This window comes from Caloenas nicobarica, chromosome 1, assembly GCF_036013445.1.
Source record: "Caloenas nicobarica isolate bCalNic1 chromosome 1, bCalNic1.hap1, whole genome shotgun sequence".
Taxonomy (NCBI): domain Eukaryota; kingdom Metazoa; phylum Chordata; class Aves; order Columbiformes; family Columbidae; genus Caloenas; species Caloenas nicobarica.
The window spans coordinates 70372952-70391751 of record NC_088245.1 but is presented as its reverse complement, the minus strand read 5'-3'; positions in this window follow the sequence as shown (position 1 = coordinate 70391751).

The window sequence follows — 18800 nt, the reverse complement described above, 5'->3', positions numbered from 1 at the left end:
CCCTTTTTTTTTTCCTCTATGAAACATATACTTGAGATTTGTGTTCCTCTGGTTTCAATCTTGGCATCTTTCAAAAATTACATAATTTTCAGTCTGTCACCTGTCCTTGAGCCCCCCCTTAAGTTTGTATGGGTTTCCAGTTCATGAGGATTTTTGCGTATTTCTCTACTTTTTTTTTTTTTTTCCTGAGTGAAAATTTCACATATAAAATTAGAAAAAATGTCTTCGAAAGGGAAGTAGTAAATGTTCTTGATTGTATGTTTCAAATCTACTCTGTATCTAACCTAAAGAAAAGGAGTCTTGCTAGTAGGTGCAGATTATTGTATAAAAGACGACTTCTTTTGTGTCCTAGGTTATTACAGGACATGGTCAAAAGCAGCCAAATTGATTTAGGGACTAATTGTTACAGTAATTATTCTTTTCTGCTAGTAACAGAGAAATTGTGTTATTCCGCCTGCTTCCAACCTTGGAAAATTAATTTTTTGCTGAAAATTACAGTTGCTCTAAATTTTTAAACGCCACATAGAATTGTCTGTACATAATTTCTCCAATAGTTGCACAATGGTATGACATGAAATGCATTTTGATTTCAATTTGTAAAGCAATCGGACAATGTGTTGGTTTGTGTGTCAGAGTTTAGTTTTGACATACTTGCTGTTTTAGAACTGCACCTGTATTAGTAAAAAAGAAACCTTAGTAACATGGTTTAGCTTTTGGTCAGCCCTGAAGTGCTCAGGCAGTTGGACTAGATGATCATTATAGGTCCCTTCTAACTGAAATATTCTATTTAGTTCTGTTCTATTCATTCCAATGATTATCTAATGTGCAGGTAATCATTGTGATAGAAGTTCTTTAGTGTTCGAGGTGCTTATTATAAAATACTTTTCTACTTACTCATAAATTCTTGAAAATAATTTGTTTATGCTCCGTTTCTATGCTCAGACCCAGCCCTACACTGAATTTCAACAAAAGTTATGTAAGGAGTCGTTACAGAAACTACCTGTAAAATTTCCTTTCCTGGGGACTAGGCAAAGTAAGTGTGGAAGAGATTCTGAGCAGTTCATATCCCCAGTGTGGACGCAGGATCCATTAGTCCTGTCCTGACAGAGGCTTGTCTAAATCTCTGAGTGGTGGAGTCCCCTGCTTCCTTGGGTGATCTGTTCAGAACCTGAGAGCAGAGTACACTGTTAGAAAGCTTTTCGGTAGTGGTAATGAGATGAGATCTTTTGAGTTTTTCATGTAGCCTGTAGGCTTATTGTACTCTCCTATATCTCCAGGTCTAACCTGATCTCTTCAGACTTGGTAGAGCTGGAGTCTACTCAGTGTCTAATTTTGACATGTTGTCACATTTGAATCTCTCTATACAGTGTAATTCTTCCTCAAAATGCTGGCAAACTCATGGATATTGCCTTAGTACGGTTTTATCAGTCTTGAGTTTTTCCTTTGTGTTACTCTGTCTTGTCCTCATGTTTCTGGTAACACATCTGGGAAGCAACATGTGAGAATATCAAAATTTTGCAGCGGAGAAATTAATGCGACTTAACTGACCAGCAATTCTTTAGTGAGCAATCACTTCCATACTTTAGCATTATCTTGTAGAAAATGCTATGTGCAGAGGATGGTAGGTGTCGTACCTCTATGAAATATGAAAAATCATTAGCTACCACTAAATATGCAGCCAAATACATGTGCTGATGTAGTCAAATACATGTGCTGCTGCCATCGTCCTTAACCCATGCCTTCAGAAAGCATTCCATTTATGGCTTCACTGAGTTTTTGCTTGCAGATTGGTTGTCTATTTGCTCTTGACACAGTATCAATCATGTTACTGCCATAAGGCAAAGATCACTATTTCAACTGTCATTATTTCTGAAAAAAAAAAAAAAAAAGTTTTGATTCCAAAGCTCTCAACTTGTGAATAATTCATTATATGATTCCAGAGGTCTGAAACCCAGCCTTCTTTTCCCTGGCCTGTATTGGTTCTTCTTGGATATTCTGTTAATGTGAAATTCTGGATCCTTCATGTAGCTGAATAATAAAGGCATAACTTAATGCTTACTTAGAGCCGTGGGATTTAACAAGGGAAACAAACCTTTTCCCATTATTTTTGTAATAGGAACAAGAAAACCCGAATGCCATTTCCTGAGATCAATGGCATCAGGGATTCCATGCAACTCCATGGGATGCTTTTCTCTAAACGGCTCTAGTTTTAGGAAGATCAGTTAGGTCTAAATTACAAGATGCACTATCTCTAGGTAGATAAATGTCATCTGTCCTTCATGTTTGATTGCTTTTGTTGTCTTAACTTTCGTTTACCCAACAGACTAGTAACGAATTGGTGCAAACCACAAAGATGAAAAACGTGTGTTACCACTTCCTGTGATTCTCTGTGCAGAAACCCGCTTTTTGCATTTTAAAACAGTATGTCTGGCTACTTCAAAGAATTATTGGTCTGTCTCCACTCATGCATGCCATCATTCTCTTGACAGGAAGCTAAAAAGGTGTGAAAAAATCAGATCTTATTTGAATTAAGACAGTTTCTGCTGTGCTGAATCTTTCAGTCCTCACACACTCAATATTTGTGATACTTGTGTGCATTTTAAACAAAGACTTTCAGCATGGATTGTTCCCGTATATTTGGGATATTGAAAATCTGAAATTTAATTTTCTTTTTTTTTTCTTCCCCACCATTTTGTTTTGTTTTGTTGTTTGTGTTTTTTTTTCTTTTTGCATTTTTTAATTGCTTTTGAATATAACTCTAAAAGGTTAAAGATTAGTTTTCCTTAGCCTTGACTGAATAAGAGCACAGAAGGACTTGTCATTATCTGTAAAAGACAGGATCTACCTGCTCCTTAGTGTATTTAAGCTTCTTTCTATTTAATGCTCAGGCATCTCAATTCTGTTGCCAAATTATTTTTCATAATTAGAGTCCTTTGAGCCAATGCAATCATATTTATGGTGTCATTAAAAATTCTCAGACTGAAGAACAAAGAAATAATCTAAAACACGAGACAATAGAACTGATCGAACATGAAAGACAGATGATATTTATCTTCTTGGAGACAGAGCATGTTGTAAAGTAGAGCCAAAGATGACAGATTATCCTTCTGTTTCCCTTCTTGAGCAGATGAGAGCTCTTACATGAGTATCTCACATTTTTTTACTTCCAGTAAATCTGTGTAAATCTTGCTTTCATTCTGTTATTTTTGCAGGATTCATTAAACTGAAGGATTCTAAAGAGTAATAATCAGGTAGTTCTTTTAGACATGCCTTGTGAAGCCCATCTCAGCAGCAACATTAGAAGATAGGTGCAGATTTCTTAGAATGCAAACAGAAGTTTGTAACTGTTGGAAATCAACATTAGAGGGCGGTACATTAAGTTACTATTCCAGTACAGTAGAGCTTAATGGTTAACATTTGTATTTGCAAAGTGTACGTGTATCAAAGAGCTGGATGGCATATGTGACCACCAGATGATGTAAATAGAAATAATGCACTACAATGAAATTAGAAACACAAACAAACAAACAAACCAACCCAGACACTGAGAGTATTAGGTGGTAGTTGCCAGTGTAGTTAGTTGTTCCTCAGGTTTGCTGTAGATTTTTTGAATGTGTGTAATATTTTGGCAGAAGGCAAAACAAGAATGAAGACATTCAGATATCTATACTGTACTTGCATCAGCAATGGCTGGTGCTTCTCAGTTACCAACAGCTTAGGATTTGATTATCCAGTCACAGTGAGTCTTAGAAAAGTGAGATTCAACTCTGATTCCTATAGAAAATGAATATGTACTGATTTGAGGATAACCTTATAAATAATTTCCATAGTCGATGTCTGTTATTCTTTGAACACAAGTGTTTTATAAAAAATGCAATTATCACTTAATAAATAAAATATTATGTTACAGTACACTAGTAGTGTATCCTGCAGCTTTAAAAGCCTAGTATATTTTGCTGAACAGGAAAAAAATAATTAGAAGGTATTATAACTATCTAACTATTTTCTAACTATTTCCTTTGAATCCAAAATATCTAGAGTAGAAAAGCAAACACATATTTAATAAGCATTAATCATCTTTTGTTGAAGTATATCAACAGCAGAGTTTTACTCCAATATATTTTCATAGATGAAGTCAGTAATAACGTTAGTAGGTATTTCCTGCATTATTTAATTCAGTTATAAGCTTTAATGTGTAGGACTTTCCAAGATGTTTGCTACAATTTTTCTCAAGCATTTTTACCAGGGTAGAAAATCATATTGATGTAATTTCTGAGTGCAATCCAGCTGATTCACTTTCTTTGTCACCATTTCATAGAAAGAAGTTACCTACAAGTCAAAAAACATAAGAATAGCCAGATTTGCCATCTTCACCAGCATAGCCAAGTCAGAAAAAGGAATGCATTCAGCACAACCAAAGGTAAGAGAACTGCATAGACCTCAGGTGTTGGAGGCATAGATGTCACTTAGCAATAACTCAGAATGCCATAGCGCTTCCCTATGTTGAAATTAGGTAGCAATTGGCAGCTATTGACCGGATCCAGATGGTATGTAATCACTCAAATCTTCCTTCATTCTCTGTGCATCTTTCACAAAGGCCAGTTGCAATTACGTGCTCGTACTTGAAGCAATGCAGGGAGATCTGTCTTCCTGTGCCTTAAGACAAACCTCCCTCTAAGGAGATGGAGAGGACCAAGACTCCTGTGGTAGCAGAGTAGACCATGTCTTAGCTTGACTTGCTCCTTTCCCTTTACACATTTGATTGCTGTCTCAAGAAGGTGCTTGTCTCCTGATTTTGCCTGTGTAAGATGTTCAGAAGGGCATAGCAGGTGGCTCCCACCCTCCTTCGCAGCCTGGTACCTCGTGTTCTTCAGTGCATTGCACCTCCCAGCTTCCTCTGTGACACAGCCAACATATTCTTGACCACACTACACCATTGTTGCCCAAAGATTGTCCAGAGATATCAAAGATGTGTTCATCTGTCTCTTTGATGACTCAAGGACACCAGAAGCCTATTGGCTGGAGGAACTGCTAACTGTGGGTTCCCTGTGTGAAAACAAAAAAGAGAGAATAATCAAGATTCTCAAATAATCCTCTCTTCTTCTACAAAACTGACATTTTTTTCTGACTTGTGGTTGCACAAATAATAAAAAGTCATTGCACTACACAACCATTTATATATTTTAACCTATGCTAGTAAATGAGCCATGTTGTGCCACATGCACTACACATCTTAGATTATTATAAAGAGTATTGGAAGGATAGTGTTTTGCTGGAGGACCAAAAGCAGAGTGGTGATCCATATGCAAAATGGGAAAAGTAGTCTTTTTTTCATCTAGATGTCAATGAAAGTGAGGGAATCAGTCGTTCAGAGACTTGTGGACGTAGCAGTAGAGTAAGACTGAGGGAAAAATTCAAAATTGTATCTTTTTTTGTATTAAATGTTTGTTCCAATCAAATTCGACATAAGCGACAACTTCTGCATATCAATAGTTTCACAGGTGTCTAAGACACCAAGACTGCAGAACAACTACCTTGCTTTTACTTGAACTCACTTTAGTAAAAACAGTACTCCTGATGTCAATTCATTCTCAATAGTAAGTCATTAAATGTGGAATTTATAGCTGATTTCACAATATTGTGATTTCTTTTGGGAGCTACTTTTGATTTTCACTTTTGCTGAATTAGTCAAGTCCTGATTAATTATTCAAATTCTGATGATGTTGATTCTCAACAACAAAAATAATCTCTGCTTGTTGACAATTTTCCATTTTCATTAGCATTTTGGCACACTTTTCGATCTGTTATTTTGGTCCTACCAGGGAAAATCAGTGATCCAATGAACTTACCACTGAAAATACTAATGCTTATGTGGACCTTCCTGTTCAATAGCTATTCTTTATGGAATATGAAAGGAACAGAACATAAGAAACTGGAAGATAAACAAGCTTATGCTATATGTAACATGCCGTATGGTCATTTCAAAATCAAGAATCAAGATTGTTAACACTGCCTCAACTGATGAATGCTGGGCATCACAGCTGTACAGAGCAGGGACACAAGCTTTTACTTTCTTCCAAACATAATCACAGGAGAGACAGCATTTCAATATTTCATAAAAGTCTGGTTTAAAATAAAGTGGTGAAAGTTTTTAGGTTGACACAGAATTCTTGGCTAAAAATTATTTGCAAGCTATAAGGCAGTATCTCTCTTTCTCTTTTCCTCCTGACATCTCTCTTTCTCACTTGGTATGGCTCTCTTTGAGACTGTGAGCAGTTAGGAATTGAGAATATTAATTATTCTACTTCTAAAAATCCCAGCAAAAGAGGCCACAGATTGCTGAGATATTTCTGTGCTCCCAGTTTAAATGTCAGACAGTAAGGGCTGTGTCAAAGCACAACAGAGATGCTACCAAAAGGGTAGTTCCATTGGCGCGGCGAGGCAGCCTAAACTGACAACCACTGCTGAAAAAGGCACTCAAATACCTCCATGACCCTGATCACTTGTCCTTAACTGCAGGGCATGTTTTTGCCTCTGTATGGTGAACTGGAAGAGGACTGATGCAGGTTAAAACTAAGCTGAGTTTGCTTTGCTGGTTTAAGTTTAACCTGAGTTATTTTTTGATCCAGTTTATTGTAGGACTTCATGAACATTTGTGCTGGCATGAAGAAGGGGACAGCTGAGGATTAAGAATAAATAGCAAAGGGAGAAGCAGACTTCTTCCACCCCTCCCACCCTGCCCTGCACCGCCTCCCTACCCCCCTTTTAGCAGCAGTGCTGTTTTAAAATGCTCATGAAACTATGATGCTCTTCTCTGTCTTGCTGTAGTCTGTCTCAGTATATGTGAAGAGACACCAGACACCTTGGACATCTCCTTGTTCTCAATTGTTCTTAGTCTGGACCTATCCAGACTGCTGTTATTAATTCTTAGTTTGATGTATGAAAGAGTAACATTTTTTGAAATGTGTGTTAATTAAACCCATGGTGGGAGACAGCACATAATAGCAATATTGGATATATGCAGCTTCTTCTGTATTTTGCATTTTATCTTTGATAACATGTCCCAGTAGGAAAAGATGTAGTATGATGTATATCTGCCAATTACCTACATTTTATCCTCTGAGAATATAACATTGAATTTCAACCAATTCAATTCACAAAATTAACTCTTAACAATAGCAACATGATTTATGCTACTAGGTCTGGAATGTTGAAGTTTGCTTCAAAGCCAACTGAAATTGTGATTAGTCTTGATTTCAGGAGGCTTTTGCTCAGGTCTTTTGAGGATAATACCCAGCAATAACTAAGAAAGTAAATTCTTTTTACTTTTTTTTTTTTTTTTTAAATAAATTATTTCCTGGTGACCTTAGAAAAGCCCACAGAATTCATAGAATCATAGAATGGCTCGGGTTGGAAGGGGCCTTAAAGGTCATCTAGTTCCAACCTGCCTGCCATGGGCAAAGACACCTTCCACTAGACCAGGTTGCTCAAAGCCCTGTCCAACCTGGCCTTGAACACTTCCAGGGATGGGCCATCCACAGCTTCTCTGGGCAACCTGTTCCAGTGTATCACCACCCTCATGGTAAAGACTTTCTCCCTTCTATCTAATCTAAATCTACCCTCATTCACTTTAAAGCCATTTTGCACAGGACATGACATATGCTAAAGCTCTATGTCCACATACATGAAGACCTAGCAGGTTCATCTTAATAATCTTAAGAATGTTTAGTAGTTCTGTAGTGGTTTTAGGTAGAGCTCAAGTCCCTTGTAAAAGATGTAAATCCCTTGTAAAAGATGTTCTCTTTTCTGTCTTCACGTGGCTGTGCAGAAGTAACCATGAAGCCACTGCCAGCCTGCAAGTTTTGGAAAGGCAGGCCAGCTGGTATGCCTGAGAGAAAGATCCTTATGTGAACACTTCTCAGCTCGTTTTCCTGCCACATGGATGGGTCTTAGTGCTCTTGTGCCTCGTCTGGCTGCCCTCAACCATTCCATCTGCCCTTCCAACACATCCCTGCAGTCAGAGCTGGTCAGACACGATGACCCAAAGCCTTTTCTAGGAAGGCTGAAGTGTGCCCATAAAGGAAAGGCAGATGAGATATATTTACTAAGGGCTGGCTGAATTTAGGCCACCTGCTAAGGAATTGTAAATGTGGAGAGCTGCCAAAGTTCCTGGGAACATTTAAATCAGCAAGATATAGATACGGCACTGCATAGTTTTGAAACCATCATTTAAAGAAAAGTCATGGTCTGTATGGGATATATATTTTCCACATCTAATTTACGTAGCTGTATATAGAAAGCGTGATTCTCTTCATTCATCACCTTTGTGCACGGTATCTTCATTAGCACCAGTGAGGTTGTAATAAACAGTAAGTATATATTCTCTGCTGAACTGGTACACTTTGGAGTATTTGTGAGCTCATCTCTGCTGAGATCAGCTCCCGCTTCCCCTTTTTTCATTTGCTTTCATTCATCTTTCTTGCCAAAGAAATTTGGAGGCAGATTTTTCCAGCTGCTCCTGAAACAGCAGGGAAGTATGTTATTGAAGTGATGTGAAGCATTCTGTCCTACATACATCACAGCCAGCCTGTTCCTAAGCAGGAGCTGTGCCTAACTCCCAAATTTTGATCTGCATCATTCCTGAGACGTATTACCCAGAATATACCACGGTAGCTGCTCTGCACACTCTTCATGCTTTCTGTGCATCTCCTTGTAACGGAAAAGGGATTTATGAGCAAATTTTGTTTTTGTTAACATGTGATATGATTTATTACTGTTCTGATTGCAACCATTATTTTACACTCTCTCGCTGAACTTGCGGGAGGTACCTTTGACACAGGGTAAGAAAAAGTGTTATTGTGTGAGACAAGACTGTGGTAACACCAGTAAAAAGACAGGTCAGCACAACCTTTGTGTGTATGATAAGCAGTAATACTGCAATATTACAGTCACAGAACTGTTTAGCTTGGAAGGCACTTCTCGAGATTGTCAACTTCAACCCAAATGACTCTTTGTACAGTAGCATGTAATAGCTAAGGAAATAGTTCTCCTTTGAAATCTCCCTAATATTCTGTGTATTTATAATGTACATGAAGAGAGTATTATGAAAATATTTTCCCCAAATAACAAGAAAGTTTCTTTACTAAATACAAATTTCTCCTGAAATGCCACTGGAGCATGATTTCTAACACATTCCTCTTCTCCAAAGAGAAAATGAGGCAAAATATACACTTAAAATCTTTTATTTAAATTAACAGTAGCAATGCTTATGTGCCAGGTGTGGACTTTTCAGCACATCTATCTTTAATACAGTGATATTGTATTAAAATTCAGCATGTGTACTGAAATTGTGTCAGTACCTGGATCTTGTAAAGACTAAGCACTCATCTTTGAAGTACATAGAAGCACCTGCATACTTCAAATTAACTGTGTGCTGCTGAAATATCATACTGAATCAGTGCCTCAGACTGCTAATTAACTCATGTCTCCCACACGGGGGTGTCGCCTTAACCACGTTATTCAAATCATAATTCACTGCGCAGTTTAATAACAGCGCGTGAAATGCGGACTGCAGTCTGAATCCCAGGGATTTCCTGTGGTGTCCAGGCACTGAGAAATATCTTGCCAGGCCAGTGGTTGCCAGCCGATCACACGCGTCAACATCAGACGTGAATCAGGGAGCTCTCCCAGTCTTGCTCACGTGGCCCCTTTGCCAAACACAGGGCTGCCAGCAGCTGTTAACACCCCAAAGAGGCTGGGGTGGGGATGGAATTGCTACTAGAATATGAGGCAGTTCAGACCCTTCTCATGTCTGCTGCCCCTTCTTCCTCACACTACAGCACCTCTGGCTGTAGCTGTGGTCGCCTGCCTCTATGGAGGCTCAGTGCTGCTGGAGGTCTGGGGAAGGAGGTGGACACAGACCCCTAAATGAGGCACTGGATGAGAGTGGGAGGGAGTGGACAGCAGCGAACCACTGCACTAAGCATGCACCTGCATTTCTGATACGCCTAAGTGCCTAGAGCATTTCTGAAAATTGGCTTTTGGCCACCAGAACCTGTGTAGCTAAATGTAGAAATCCTGCAATAGCTAAAAGTAGATACCAGCAGTAGACAGTCCAGCCTCCCTAAAATAAGGTCCAGGGCCTTCATGTATAGCCCTTGCAGGAAGGCAGAACCATTCAAAACATCCAGAGGGAGTCACCCAGAGCTCGTCAAAAGCAAAATGTAGACAGAGGGGATGTGCATGCGAGTTGCATCCTGCCTTACATACTTCCACCTAACCATTAGATTTGGATTTGTTCCTGTTCAAAACTATTTGGGTAGGGCTGTCTTTATTTTTCAGTAGGAGCCATGTAATTGCAATTGTGATTACTAAGGATATAAGTGAAGGAAGTTTTGGAGAGAGGTAGTTTCTCTCAACAGCCTAGTTCAAAATGTTGGAAAGACAGACTTGTTCTTGTTGTTACTGGGTTTTTTGTTGTTGTTTGTTTCTTTTAAATCTGCATTCTGTTTTCTGACAATAATTATACAATTCATCTGCAGAGCTGAAGTTTGTTCCTGTACTTATCCTTTCATTCAGATCACATTTGCCATATATTTTTTCTATCGAATGGCTCACTGGCAGCCATGATGCAGTTGCCTGGAAAAAAACTATGGCCATCTATTTTGTTGACTGGGACTTGATTTCTCTCAATTTATAAGTCAAAAACTTAGGAAATTTCACATTTTAGGTGATTACATATACAACTGCCCATTGTTTTATATTCAGTTATCTGCTTTATTTGCATTTTACGTTCAGAATCAAACTGTCCAGTTTTGAAAATGTTTTCTCTTTTTCTTAAATCGTGTCTTCTTCCAACAACAGTTAGACAGTTAGAAGAGACGTGACCTATGATTAGCAGCAGATCTCTAGAAATTTCTGGGGAAACACAGCAGTAAATTATTTGCAAGACCGACATGATAATATTAGCATCATGTAAATGGGAAAAGTACAGGAAGACATAAAATGTCAGAGGGATTGTTGCTTGATTAGACCTGGGGTCTATTCAGCAGAGAAGCAGGAGATATCTACTGTAAGGTGGGCAAACATTAACCACCGAAGTAGATGCTGGAATGGCATAGAGCACCATGAGTTTTAATTGCCAGGAAGGTGCTTCATCTCTCAAGGGTCTGGGACATGCCTGATTGGGAGATCCACACTGGCAAACAAGGAGATCTGTACTGTGCCCTGCTCAGGCTCCCATTCACAGCACGTACCCGTTCAGTGTTCCACAAGTGCAGATCGAATTATGCCCTTGCAGGAGGTACAAGTTAAATTCACCCACAGGCTCAGCACCTCTTAATATCTGTTATTTTCCAAATGTCAATAGTATTCGCTTTAGCAGTACACTGATGTCAGATCACTGCCATGCACCAGCACTTGTTGAGCAATAGGAGGGGCTCGTGCAGATTCATTTAGTTGTCTTCCCTCTTCTCCCAAATCAATTTAACTTTTTCAAATATCTGAAAGCAGAGTCAATTTGCTCCCTGTCAACACCTGCAAATTAGTTTGGCAGGTATCGTAACCTGTACTAAAACGATCAGAGTTATTTGGCACATTTTTATCAGGTTCATAAGTATAGTGTTTTTGAAAACTAGAGATGTCATTACAGGTTTCTCGATGCTTGAATGAAAACACATTTCTCCTATTGACTTGCTCAGTTGATATTGACTGTGGTTCAGGATCTGGGGAATGATCCGTCTTCCACCAGACTTCGCAAAAAACTTATTTGATTTTATCCAGTTTCTCCATTTTCCATGGCTTCCCTTGTCTCCTTTCAAGCTCTAAATTTGACTCCCAGAAGCAGAACAACACTGATGTGAATTGGAGCAAGATAGGAAGGCAAAGGCAGAATTTGTTCATTACAGACTTTATAGTGCAAGCCTTTCAATTTATTATTTTGATTGCTGTACCTCCTGCCATGGGGAGCAAACTCTTTGCTGATTCTCTAAAATCTTTCTCAAGCTTTGCTGTTTTTGTTTGTTTTGCAAGAAAAGTTATGGTCTTCAGATGTTATTGTTTGTTTCTTTGTTTTGTTTTGTGTTTTTTTGTCGTTTTTGTTTTTTTTAGTTAAAACAGTTTTGGGTTTTGACGTCTTGGCATTTATGTTTTGTCATCCAATTGCCTTTTTTCTCATCCTTCTTTTTCCTTACCTTCCATTTTTTTTTTTCAAATTTCCAAAGGAAATAAAAATTGAGTAAGGAGAGAATATGATTTCAATGTCTCTGTGGTCCTGAATATTTTTTTTCATGAAAACATCTTGAAATAGGGATAAAATGATATTAGTGTTTCTAAAGTTATTTTTTAACATTAAAAATATAATTATATTTTAATTTCAGTCTTTTCCAAAAAGCAGATTTGAAGATTTTTTTTCCCATTTTTATTCCAAACCCACTATGGCTTTATTGTCATAAGGCTTGTGCTCCTTTTCTGCTTTCTAAAATCTTTCTTTCACTTTGATAAAGATTGTGTCTGCATTTTTCTGCCCTTTATGAAATGTGAGTTGCTTTATTGTTCTCAGAAGTAAAGAAAATAATAAATTGAGACTAAGTGTCAGCTATTCCCCCATGGAGCCTGTCAGAAGTACAAAAATAGATTACAGCTTGCTGAATAAAAGATCACTGAAGTCTATTCCCTTAATATTCCAAGCTAAAGCTGCTCCTTCTGCAAGCATTTGTTTTGCTGATGGAATATCTAAAAGGCTGTCAGGGTGCAGAAAGAATTAAAGTTCAAGCAGAAACAGGAGTACCTAGAAGTAGTCATTTCAAGATTACAAGTAGTTTTGAGGGCTACGAGGAAGCTGCAAGTGAAATGCTTGAGGGCACTCTGTGCATTCTCAGTAAAACTCTGAATTCCCGTTGTATTACCTTCATTAGACAGCTTATGTTTATAGCGGGAGAGCTAAAGCTATGGCTCTTTCTTTGAAAAAGAAAAAAAAAAAGAAAAGGAAAGCAAATGATGTACCTTGTGGTGCCTCGAGGGATGGTTTTGCAATCATGCTGAGCCTAATTGACAAACATGTTGTGCTTGCGCTAAGTCCTCAAAGATTTCATAGCACGTCAGCAAATATGCTACTGTTCGCAGTTCAGTTTGATATTATTTGGTTTGTGTCAATGCTGTGGAACTGTGGTAAAACAACATGTGATTTGTTTCCAGCCCGCTCACCCATGAAAATCATCAATTAGCCCATGCTATTATTCATAAAGGGGCACCTGTGTGCCTGGGTTGGATTAGATGAACAGTAGTGGCAGCTTTAAATTACAAGGAGAACAATTTAATGGAGACAGATTTAAGACATGGAGCTTTGTCATTATGGGGAAAGAAAGAAGCAGCGAAAGCTGCTGTGATTTCAGCCTCTTCAATAACTCTTGTTTACGAATGAGAAGAAATAGAAGAATCCAGCCTAAGGTAACAGCAGTTGGCATTTGTTTTTATTAATGGATATACAAATGTTTTTATTAGGTTGTGACATAACTATTGTGAGGAATGGAAACTATTAGAAAACAGAGAAGACAGTTTGATCAGTTGTACTATCCACCGTCAATTCCATATGATATTTTGATTACATTAATCATTATTTAAATTTGTTTGGAGAAGGAGAATTAAGAAGACAATTTTGGATTAAAACATTAACATTATTAGTTCCCCAAAGTTAAGAACTGTTTACATTTTTAAGTTACAGGAGTATCTTACAGGTTTCTGTATAAATGGTGAGCAAATTATTAATTTGTAGAATCCTGGAGTACCTAGGGTTCTGCAAAAGATTTCTGATTGACCTTTTGGTTTACGTGATAGGCTTTGTGGTTTATTAAAACTGTATGTATATTGTAGATAGTTGGTCTATTTTTTTTTATTTTGGAGAAAAAAAAAGATGCTCTGTAGAAATCCCAGTGAGTTGAATTAATCTGAAATTGAAAGTTCTGCCTTTTTAAAAATGTGTATTTCTAAGTTTAAACCTAACATTTGATCATTTTGTTTAAACTGACCTTCTACAGGAAAATGAATGTGAGGGGTCATTCATTGATGTGCTAGCAATTTTCTACTAGTATAACTTCTCTGAAATAATGAAGTTGTGAAATGATGCCCCTGGTTTTCCTCCCCATATGGCATTATTTAGGAAGTCATCTGAATGTACAGGTGCATGTCTGAGGTCTATAGTATTTGGGAAGGTATTTAGTAAGTGCAGTTATGAAGTATACAAGGACTGAGAGGCCTTGATTCTTCTGGAGAAGCCTCTCCAGCTTCCATTTCCAGTCATCACAGAGGTGACACAGCTGTTTCCCAAGTTTGGTAGATAGAAACAGCTGGAGGTCTTTCTTGAAAAGAAGACCTTGCAAGGCTTTCAGACCTTGATAGGAAAGTTAAAAATTCTTTTCCATCATGATAATGATCTTATTTGCATATCATCATTTTTTTTTCCCTATGATTTTTCAACATATCCAGTGCTACGTTTCATCTGTGCACCCCACTTAATTTAAGTCAGCTTATCTGGTCCATGTCCAATTCCTGCTTGTTATGTGATTCCCCTTCAGTTTGTGAGTCCAGGAATAACTGCATTTTTTGTTCTTGGAATAGTCCTAAGAACACATTGATGCTTTAGAAAAAACAGTTTGAGCACTGATTTCTGGGCTACATACTTTGTTTGCCCAGTCTGTTTCCTAGAAATGATGGTGTTGCTAGGGTTCTGGTGGCTTTGTACAGACAAACAGCTGTTTGGAAGATCCCCATGTACCCAAATTCTATTTGAATTCAGTCGTGGACCCTTGCTCAGATGTTAGGAGTTATCTCCAAGGTTATGATAATTATGTCCTTACCTAGACAATGTCTTAATTTCCTCCTATGTGAAATTGCATTCATGATTCTTATCTAGCTTTTCAGTCCTTTTAGAACTGAACAGCGCTATTAATTTGTTTTTCTTGTTTGCTAAGAGAAAGAGTAGATCTTAACTGTGATACAAATTGTTAATAAACTTTAAAGAGCCAACTTCCTAGCAAATAATTTAAATATTAGAAACTTGACTTTATCAGATCCCAAGCTTTTGCACTCATCTGCAGAAGACTCGTTCTCAAGAAGTTAGAAACTGTGCAGCTGGCTTTTCCATTTCCAACAGACTTGGACTAATTGGTTCATGTGATGGGATCTTTGTTCAAGTACATGTATGCCAAACCTTAAATCACCCATTCCCTTTGCACTGATTTTGTAACAGTCTTATTGACATGGCTCATGTGCTTTATTACCCCAAATGGAACAGGAGTGATATAAGAAGTTTTCTGCCTGTTCTACTCACATTATTCTTTAGCGACTTCTGGTGTTCACCTTTGCTGCTTCAGCCTGCAGTGGCAGCTTTCTCCATGGCACTGGTCAAGCCTGTATGTATGCCACAGCTCAGGGCTGGGCAAAACCAGGTTCACTTCGTTGTTCCTCTGTATATTTTGTCCTCACTCAAACCAGGAGGACTGAAGTGCAGGAGGAACACAGTAAAGGGTATAAAGAGTAGAATTAATCTAATCTAATTTTAGGGATATAAAAATTCAGGATAGCTAGTCTACATTATTTGCACGGGTTCCTTCTCAAGGCAAGCCAGTAAAAGGACAGGGGCTCTTGAATGGGGAAATTTGTTCACGTGGAACATCTAGGCTGAGATAGAATGAGTCCTCTTCACACTCCAGAATGCCTGTTCCTTTGCAGGGTAAATTCTTTAATTTCCTTTACCTCTAATACTATTCTGCTTCACAGAGGTGTTATAAAACACAATAAATTTGTAGTTAAGCTTTCATCTGTGATGATCACAACAATTGATCACATCCACAAGGAATTTATCTACCATCACACTTAGCTGCTTTAATTAAATAGCTTTCAGAAACAGGTATTTTTTTAATAATGAGTTACAAAGACCATAAATATCTCCTTCAAACTTAACAAAACTACTTTGTAATTTATAGCTGAAACATTTTATGCACTGCTTTTTACTTCAGCGTATTATGACTGAAACTTAGTAGTGATACTGGCAGGTTTTTCTTGCTTTGAGAGTATTGTTGAGAAAAGTAGGAGAAAACTTTATACACTTTCTTGTGTTGACAAAAATTAGTTGATTCTCTTCAAATATGAGAAAATAATAATCCTAAAGGTTGTTCTTATTCCTGCATGACTTAGCACAGCAAATTTGAATATGCATATTAGAAGAATGTAATAAAATCTGCCTGGACACATTCCTGTGCAATCTGCTCTGGGTGAACCTGCTTTAGCAGGTGGGTTGGACTAGATGATCTCCAGAGGTCCCTTCCAACCCCAGCCATTCTGTGATTCTGTGAAAATGAGGAGAATAGAAAGCATTACAAAGAACATAAATAAATCAAAGAAAACAAAATAGAGAACATTCTTCTTAATGGGGGACAGTTAATGCATGGCCAGATCTGTCCTCTCTATGTGGGCTATTCTGGGAATGCTAATAGTATCTCAACAAGAATCAAAACGTGAGATGGAAAGGTATGGCCCAGAGGGTTTTGGAACTACATAAAGCTGTATTATAATTCTTCTAATTAAAAGCATGGCTGTGTTACAGCAAACCAGAGGGAATGCAGTGTGCAGCTGTTATGTACCCCACCTCATATGCCTAGCACGGCTGGTCAAAAGAAGAACACTGAGTGTGATTAGCAAGTACCAGTAGTGATCGCAGTATTTCCCCATCTATGTCATACATAAACGTGATATCAACAGTAGACTGCGCTGATAATTTCCAGTATCACAAATCTGTACTTTCACAGTTAGAATGTATGCCACACACTGCATTAGTTAAATTGCTTCATGTGAACCTCAGTGAAAATTGCTCAGAAATGCTTGATGTACCTGTGGGTTACAAGAGTTGGAGTGCAACTAGCTGTATGTGCTCACACATGCCTGTTTGTCTGTATATGTTTGTGTGGGAGTGATTTAACCTAAATACATTTCATGTGTGTTTGTGCTGTTTAATTTGTATCCCAGTACATGGCAACTCCATGCGTTCCCAGGGCTGAACCTGCCCTGCTGGCATGGCAATCTGTCTGGTTATTTGGCTAGAGAATGAGAAGTTTCTCTTGTATGTAAGGGGTAATACTGGGAAGGATTTGTTGAATAGAGAATTGCCAGGCTTAGGAGAAAGGAAAAGTGGGAGTGATGGAAATGGGAGTGATGTGCCTTTGAGGATGGTGCACCTCGGCAATTATATTAGGCAAAGGCAAGGGCATTGCTTGCACTGCCATGAGTGCATAAGAAAAGCTGTTTGTCCTTTGACCACACTGTGAAAAGTGGTGCTCATTCCTGGAGCATCACTAAAAGTGGTAGCCTTCTAGAATAGCTTCTGTGGGTGAGCATCTATTTCTTCTCTGAAAACCCTGGTTTCTGAGTGAAAGTAGAACTATTCTGGGTTGTTGACAGATTTAAGACCAGCAGGGAACATGCCGTTGCTTGGCTGTATGAAGGAGGAGAGCACATTGTATTTCTGGTTTTAGATATTCCCTTAAGATGGTTGGGGGAATAGGGATGCCTCCATCAGTGTTCCAACACAGGCACAACACCCAGAACGGGAAAAGGAAAGACAGGATGGCAGCTGAGTTCTGTCTCGCTGTCCACACAAAAATGAGAGCATCAGTATCTCACAGGGCAGAGGAGCTCTGCAGTGATGCCAACAAGAATCACAGACCAAGGTGCCACACTTTGGTCTTCAGTAAATGAAACATAATGTCCAATGAGAGATCAATCCTTGAGGTATTAATTTATTTTCATTTTCCAGGCTGGCAGTCTTGGTGGGTAGATTTTACTTACTGTATAGCAAGGTTGCTGTGACAATTTTTGAAAAAATACAAGTTCAAGTGATTTTTGGTTTCACAAGCACATGAGCTCAGTGAGAAAGAACAGACTGAGACAGCAAGGAGAACAGCCAATCCTGTTATATTTGTCTTTCTTATTACTGACTTGCCATGATAAATATGGAAAATTATATTTGGCTAGAAGGAGGCTGAGAAAGGGAACAGATGGCCACCAAAAGAATACTAGAGCAGCTAATAGTCACTGGCATATTTCCGGGATAAAAATGTAAATCTGAAGCCAAGCAGAGGGGTTATCCATTTTTTTCTGATCAGGGTACTGTGTATGAAACTGATCCCGCTACGCTCTGACTAGATGAAGGTGGGCTTCCTGAAATGCATTCACCGAATGGAATAAACAACCTCTATCCTGCAGTAAACGGCTCTTGCAGTTATGCTGACAGAAATAGTTGACAAGGTGGGGAAAATGTTTATGTTCCTACTGTATTTTGAGTGAGTGAGAGTGCGTTTGCTATGGCTTTTTAATATATAGCATGATTTAACACCTACATTGCAGTCTCTCTGTGTTCTACAGGCTTTATTCAGTTTTGATAGAGGACAGAGAGAAGAAAGTGCCCATTAATATGAGGAGACAAAGGTGTCTATATTTTACGTAGTTGTGTGGTTTATAATTTCTAAAATTCTAGTACATTTCTGATTTCTTTGGTCAAGTAGAAACTGAAAAAAATAAGCTGACATTTTAGGAATTATAAAAATCTGTCACAATTTCTGATTTTGCAGAATGCTGTATGCTCAGTGCCTAAAACTCCTTATGACTGCAGACTAGGTAGTAAATGAGGACATTGTTCTGTTTGTTGAGTGATAACTGGAGTTACCAAGGTAATGACCAGTAATGCATGATTTGAAGGGCTGGAAGAGCAGGAGATGATACTTTGGGGTTGAAGTGCAATATTGGAGCTG